Below are 8172 nucleotides of genomic sequence, written 5' to 3' on the forward strand. Positions count from 1 at the left end.
ATGTGAAATAGGACATGAGAATAGCGTTTTTGGATGTTTTAAGCAGGACGGAAAGTCCCGGAATTTCAATTCCGGGGCTGTGCGACCGTACAGCACAGTGTGCGGGCGCACACTGTGCTGTGCGAGCGCACAGTGTGCGGGCGCACACTGTGCTGTGCGGCCGCACAGCATAGTGTGCGGGCGCACACTAAGCTGTGCGGGCGCACAGCAACCCCGACGGGTTGTCGGGGTTCGTTTCTTTCGGGCTTCTAGGGGGACTTTCCGGGGGCGATTCCGACGTGCTTTCGCCTAATAACCCGAGGTGTTTTTAATCAAAATTAGATATTTTAAAACAATAACTTGTGTTAAAAGAAAGTGAAATATTTTAAAGCCTAAGCCAAAGACTTTTAAAATGAGATTTTAAAAGTAAAGTTAAACGTTTAAAAAGGACTTTAAAAGAGTTAAAGTCGACGTTTAACCGGTTTAAAAGATTTAGCAAATGATGTTGCTAAATAATTAGTATATGGCTGTGAATTGTTTTGGCAATCAAGTCTATACTATTAAATGATTTTAATTAGGTATAGTTATACCTAAAAGAACTTCTAGATTGAAGTCTAAACGTTTTCTCGAGGTGAAAACGGTTTAAATGGTTTTTAAAGAGAAAGAGACCATACGTGCTATGTGTTATGTGAATTGATTGATTTGATTAAACCTAGGTTTCAAGACCTAGATGTTTATACCAGAAATGAGTATTGATGTTTGGCTTGTGTGTTTTGTATGTTTGATCCGACTAGCTGTCCAGCAGTCAGACCAGGACTCAGGGGAGTCTGTCACACCTACGACGGTGCTAAGTAGTAACTTAGCAGTACTGTGAGTTTACGTGTTTACTTTTGAATATCAGTATTCAATTATTTTTAAATCCATAAATCGTAGTAGTATAACTTAGCCAGAAAGGTCCATTGGAACAAGCTACCTATTGGGCAGCAATAGGGTTGTGTGATCACCAACACCGATTACTAGATGTACTTCTGTCGAGGTATAGAGGTATGTCTGTCGTGTAAGTCATTGGGAAAGTAGATGCCCTGACTTCACGGGTAAACCCTGAGACGACAGTAATACAGTTACGGTCGCGGGTAAAACCGCGATGGCAGTTTCATGATTACGGTCCAGGTACCAGAGATACAGAATTGGACGGCAGTGACTCGGGTCACGGTCTTTATTCTGTTGTCTATAAGCTCGTGATAAGAGTGTGTCTGTAAGGAAAATTGTGGACTAGGGTTTCATATGGATCAACGTATTGGTAATATTTTATATATATATAACTGTTTTATATATATTATGCGATTTTGGTATTTATTTGTAAACTGTTTACTCACTCAGAAATATTTATATTTCTGACCCGTTGTTGTTATCCCATTTTTCAGGAAACGAGATTTGAGGTCAGTCGAGCTTCCACATCCCTTCTTCAGGAAAGCTCTTCTTTGGTAATATACATAGAATTTTGTACTCTTAGTATGCTGCAATAGTATAAGTGTAATATGTCAACAGCCGTGCCACTAGTCCTCTGTTTGCAGATACTCTGATAGGATCTAGTGCACGTGTGTACCTTTAGGGTGGCTTCTTAGTGACATATTGTGTCTAGTTACCGAGTCGGCCTCATGGGTTTTTGTGAGGGTCAAAAACAGTATGTTTTATATTCGCCGGCTATGTGTAACCGGTCCGCTGTGTATTTTAATATGTTTAATACCACCGTTGTGAGACGCAAAGGTGTCCGCATTATTTTATTAAACATATTAACGGTGGCGTGTGGTCTGGAACAGGGATGCCTATGTGTTAAGGCAAGCGAAAGATAAGTCCCTGGTTTCCAGTAATCACCACGCCAGGTTTTCAGAAGGAAGCGAGGGTTGAGATAACGAGGTTATCCAACTAGTACTTCTAAAACCAGATTTTGCCTATATGTGTGTTTTCAGAAATGTGTTTGGTTAAAAGAGAAAAGTTTTAACGGTATTTTCTGAAAACGGATCGTACGCGAGGTGCGATCTTTTAATAATATTTGCGAAAAATTTCTAGAGGTTCTAGGCTTGCTACGGGTTTCGGAACAACCATTCCCATTCCCTAGCGCCGGTCGTGACTTGGATTAGGGTGGAATTCGGGTCGTGACAAACGTGGTATCAGAGCAACATTTTAAGTACTCGACCATCTGAAGTACTGTTGCTGATACTTTTAAGTAAGATGTGTTAAGAATTATGGGGATTCTTAGTAGACTATTGCAGCAACATAGGATTCGAGTCATGTCTTGATCAGTTTTCAGTTGTTGAAAACATTCAGCTATAAGTAGCAGCCTATATACCTGTGTAGTATATGTTGATGTTTGATCAGGAACATATGATATGTTCTTGTGTTTGAAATGCGACGCTAACGAGGGAACATGTGAGATGTTCCTGTGTTCGAGACGCTCTATTAGAGTAGTACGCAATGGTCAGATCAATTGACCAGTATTCAAGGAAGTCTATTATGTTCAAATACAGAACGAGGCGAAGATTTCAGAAGAATCGTTTGTTCGAGAAAATAGTTAGATTTTTTCTGAACTATACGTGTGATTGCTATGTGTTTTATTTTATATGTGTTTATAAGGTGTTATCTGTTATATGAAAACGTGTTTTTCTATAACTGTTATATCGGCTACTTGCATTATGGCCACATGTTTCAGCATGTCTGGGCCTAGTCGAGCTCAGCCGCATGTCGTGCCTGATTGACATGGTTTGCCCAGTCAACCAATTATGCCTGATAATCCATTAGAGGCTGAAGATTTTGCTTCAGTTGATAAGATGGATACTGACGATGATGCTATTGAATTAGAGGATCTGGAAAGATTAATGGGAAACATAGATGTTATTGACGACAGTATTGATTCAGTGTCTGAATCTACTGTTATATCAGCCTATATAAGGTTTAGGCTGGGGGAGGATTTAGAAAAGATAAACTATCTAAGGATAGTTCAACAAAGGATGAGTCATTCCCCAGGTCAAAGGTGGGAGAATGTGTATGCTAATGAGGAGCAAGAGGAATAAAGTTTGAATAGATTGAGACGCTATGTGAGAATGTTCATGAGGAAGGGAAAGGAAAACTTGCGCGTAGATGCGGACGAGGAAGAAAAAGGTTTGATGATTCGAGAGGCACTACCGCCTCAACAATCATCCTCAGGTAACATTTAGATATGTGTCTTGTGTTTAAGTAAGTACATTTATGTGTTTTAGTACGAAATACTAAAACTAGAAAACATAAAGTACAGAGATAAAGCATATCCTTAAACAAAACACACATACTAATGAACAATAACTGTTAATAAACAGCATAACGATGAATAATAACATAAAAGGTAAATGTTGAATACAGAACAATAAATCCTAATGGGAGGATTAGGAAAACCTTGAAATGGCACAGAGAAGTAGTTTGAAAAAAAAAAAACTTATTGAAGTTTTGTTTTACAGTTGAACATAAAATTGTGCTCAGATGCATTAAAGGTGCATGTTGCAAAAAAATCACTATAGAAGAAGCATACCTGAATTTTATATATATCATATATATACATAAAATGATTTTAATTAGGGCATGCATCATATATATTGATATATCAGTATATCAATAAAAAGTGAATTGAAATAGCAACTCCTTGGGGATGAGAGATGTCATCACCCTGAAGCACAATTGTATGAAAAAGGTTTTGAACCGTGAATTTGAGAATTCACAATTTGTTTTTAAAGTGAGATTTAAAAAAAGGCTTGCAAGCAAAACAAATTGATTTGTATTTGTTAAGCGTCAGTGTACGCGAGACAAAACTGTATTTGCTCAAACGAAAACTCTGTGATAGTGACAAGGTAGATGGGAAAAAGGGATAAAGAATAACGGTTTTTATTATAAAGACTAATAATAAAGACCTAAATTCTAATGTTTCATACCGAGACATTAGAGGTTAATGAAAGTACGGGAAGAGTAGAGTGAGTGAGAATCTATATTCTTACTCAGGAAAGGACTGATATAAGTCTAGTGATGAACTTTTATAGCAAGTAAAAGTTCGAGAGTAGACGATAGAAATTGTCACGATTAAGATAAGAGAGTAGGATCTAATTAAACACGACTCGGTTTGTTTGACTTCAAGTAACTATATGTGAACAAAGTCATAAGCACGTGTTTAATTAAACGGATTGGAGATCAGTCTTACAGACAGAGCAAATGTCAGTAATGGACATATCTCTTGAATCCATACGAGTGGTTAGATAAACCAGAATTCATAAGTCTGAGAGGAGTAAACCTCAGCAGTTAAACAATAAACAACAACGAAACATCTATAAGAAAGATGATAAAGGAAGTGTGAGTATTCTCAGAACCAAGTAGGTACACTACTAGTTCTGATATGAGTAAAGGGGATTAATGAATATGTTAACGACTAATGGAATTGTCAAGTCGTGTTAACAAATATTCATTAATGAAAATGATTAATAAATCATAAAATGAATAAACAATATACTTAAACGTATATCAAATCTTGAACCAACATAAGGTAAAGATGTTATCAAGGTGTAACGGGGATGGAGGTAGTGAATTAGACAAGTGAGTTTCAGATGTTGTCTGAAAGCTGACAGGGTGTAGTAAGAGCCTAATAACTTGTGATCGAACCGTTAGATCGGTTTGATATTGGAATATGATATTCCCAAGACAGTTATCTAAGTTTTAACTGATTCGATCGTCGAACGGAGAGGTAGACGATGCTTGATGATGAAGATATGGTTGTATAACTTGCGTGAATTTTGGCAGTGAGCCAAAGGTGCAAGTAACAACGATAAGAAGTATAAACTTTAATTAACTTGAAATTATCAACATAAGCTCCATATATGAATATAAATAAATTTGAAAACTGTGATGAAACAGTAGTTTCAAAGATGAAAATTCCGAGAACCGAGCCTTATGACTATGAAGTCTAGGCTGGCTGGTAACGGAGTATACATGTACTGTACATGTATTTTCAATGTCGGGCCAAAAATACGTTAAGTATGGTCGAATAAAAGTGGAAAATGTTTAATGAACATTTTGTTTTCAAAGTGAAATGTTTTGAAAACGGAGCTAAAGTTGATAGTCAGTTAATTTAATACGATAGTAGCAGCTATAGTACAGTTATGATAACTGTTAGCTGTGAACAAGGAGAATATTTATATAGGAAATAGGTTAAGGGTTATAATTAACTTTGGAAATACCGAAAGCTAGTAACGGGAGTATAGTTTTGTGTGATTGTGGAGTAACTGAGAAGGTGTTTCACGGTGAGATAATTAGGTTATAACCTACCCTTACACCTGTACAACCACATCATTAATGAGAGGAAACCAGTAATTCAATCTGTAACAGGAAGTTACTATAGATAGATAAGGAATTAGTAGACATTCTATACAAGATATAGAATCATGAGAAGATAAAAGACATTCTATACAAGATATAAAATCATAAGAGAGTGTAAAGGATGTTAAGGAAGTCTGTTTATGGAACAGGAGTTCCAACAGATGAAGAGGGTAAGGTTAAAGATTGAAAATACTTAACCAATATTACCCTAAAACGAGTAAAAGATATGAAAAAAAAAATTATAATAAGATTAAAATCTTAATTATAAAAGGTACAATAAAATGTACGACCAATAATAAACAGCGAACTAGAAAGTTCAAGGAATAAAAAGAAAGTGAATTTAAAGGTGATATCATAAGAATTAGTAACAAGCTGATATCCCAGAAATGAGTTCAAAGTTTGTACTGTCTGTAAAGAAGTACAACAAAAAAAAAAAAAAGAGAAAGTAATAAGATGTATAAATAATATAAGTATGGCTAGTAGCCAACTTCAAGGGCGATTTCGGAAACCGAAAAGAGGTCGAATTGAGTTCGACTCTTCACGAAAGTTGTAGACTGAATATCAAATTATATAAATATGAAATAATATTTGGAGAAAGACTGGTTTAAATGCTTGGTTCATTGGCTTGAACAACAGCCATGACGACAGTTTTGCAGTCTTTCAAAATTAGCTCAAAGAGCTAACTTTGAGGTCAATTTCCGATACCTTCGAGAAAGAATCTTAACTCGAAGTCTAAATGGAAGTTGTAGAACGTATTGCCGATTATAGGAATATTAAATTAATTTGGTAAACAGACGCTTCGGAATAAGCGATGCAGATAGCCAAAGTAGGCTCGAAAAGAGAAAACATAAGGGAGTAACCCAAGGTAATAGAGTACCAAGATTTCTGATAACAGAAGTCAAGGTTATAGGTTGAGAACCTATGAATGAAAGTACAATGAGATAAGATAGAAAGTGATTGAGATGTATGAGATACAGTCAGAAGATAACTGCAAGATGCTAATAACCAGCATGCGTATACTAATTAAGGAAAGTATGCTGTCTATAAGGAAAAGTAAAGTAGAGATGGAAAAGTGAAAAAAAAGGTAATAAGTTGACAATAATGCACAGCTGTGCAATTGTGCCATAGACGACAATAATTGTGCCATATACGACATCAACTGTGCCATAGATGGCAGCAGTTATGCCACAGACAACAGCAGTAATGTTAATGCTGTGAAAAGCATAGAACATGAAATGGAAAAGTATTCTTTAGTTGTATAAGTAAAAGAAGAAGTATAAGTAAATTCGAGGACGAATTTATATAAGGGGGAGAGAATGTAATACCCCGTATTTTATAAGCCACGTGTAAAGGTTTTATTAGCCGGGAATACGTAAATTAAATTTAAACGTAAATTTAATTTATAAGTATCCCTAAAAGTATATCGTAATAATAGGAGTTTCAAAAAGTTAAATCGAGGTTTTAAATTTTAATAAAGGAATATGACGGGACTAATAGAACATAAAATACGACTGGAATCGTAAGATAAATATATATTGATAATTAATATATCAATATACCACTCTAAGTGGAGAGTTTAATATTTCGGACAAAATCCCGAAATTAAAATGTCGAAACTCGGAAGTCTCGACGTGTAATTAAAGAATATAAGTTTAGATATATATATATATATATATATATATATATATATATATATAAATATAAATATATATATTAAAAGAAAAAGAAAAAGGAAGTGATAAGAAGAGAATAAGAAGGAGAGGCGGTGTGAAGTGGTAGGCAAGTTGTGGAAAAAGAATCATTTGGTCCTTGGATTCTTTACTTTAATTAGTTTTAGTTATAAACTAATTAAGTATTATTCGTTAGTCCAAATTAAAATAAAATAATATATAAGTCCCGAGCGAATAATTTTGGTGTCATTATTCGCGAAATAATTTGACGAAGCTATCGTCAAAGTTTCATAGAATTTGGACGTAGAAAGTTTAATCAAGTGAGACTGAGTTGGACCTAATAAATCTTCAGAGATTTATTAAGAATAAAATATAAGTCTATATTTTATTAGATTTTTGGGTAAAATTTTACGAAATTCGGAAGTCGTTTTCGTTTAAATTACGAACGACTATTTAAGAATTTGAGTTAAAGTGGTAAATTAACCAAAACATATATATATAATGTTATTGGAATGAATTGTGCAACACAATTCATTTGCTTCATCTCAGAAGCAAATTGAGAGCTGCTTTCTCTCAAAGCAGTGCGTGAAATTAGGGCTCGATTCCGATCCGTCCGTTTCTCGATTCTAAATCCGTTTCTTCGACGATTACTCGAGTAATCGAGGTATTAAATCCATATTAAACGTTTATTTTAATATATTTCGATATATTTCGAATATATATTTGTTTATAAACGGTTACCGTATCGAACGATCGATTTAAACGTCCAAATTGTAATTGAATGGTGTATATGTGAAATAGGACATGAGAATAGCGTTTTTGGATGTTTTAAGCAGGACGGAAAGTCCCGGAATTTCAATTCCGGGGCTGTACGACCGTACAGCACAGTGTGCGGGCGCACACTGTGCTGTGCGAGCGCACAGTGTGCGGGCGCACACTGTGCTGTGCGGCCGCACAGCATAGTGTGCGGGCGCACACTAAGCTGTGCGGGCGCACAGCAACCCCGACGGGTTGTCGGGGTTCGTTTCTTTCGGGCTTCTAGGGGGACTTTCCGGGGGCGATTCCGACGTGCTTTCGCCTAATAACCCGAGGTGTTTTTAATCAAAATTAGATATTTTAAAACAATAACTTG

The sequence above is a fragment of the Mercurialis annua genome, linkage group LG4, assembly GCF_937616625.2.
Source record: "Mercurialis annua linkage group LG4, ddMerAnnu1.2, whole genome shotgun sequence".
Classification (NCBI taxonomy): Eukaryota; Viridiplantae; Streptophyta; class Magnoliopsida; order Malpighiales; family Euphorbiaceae; genus Mercurialis; species Mercurialis annua.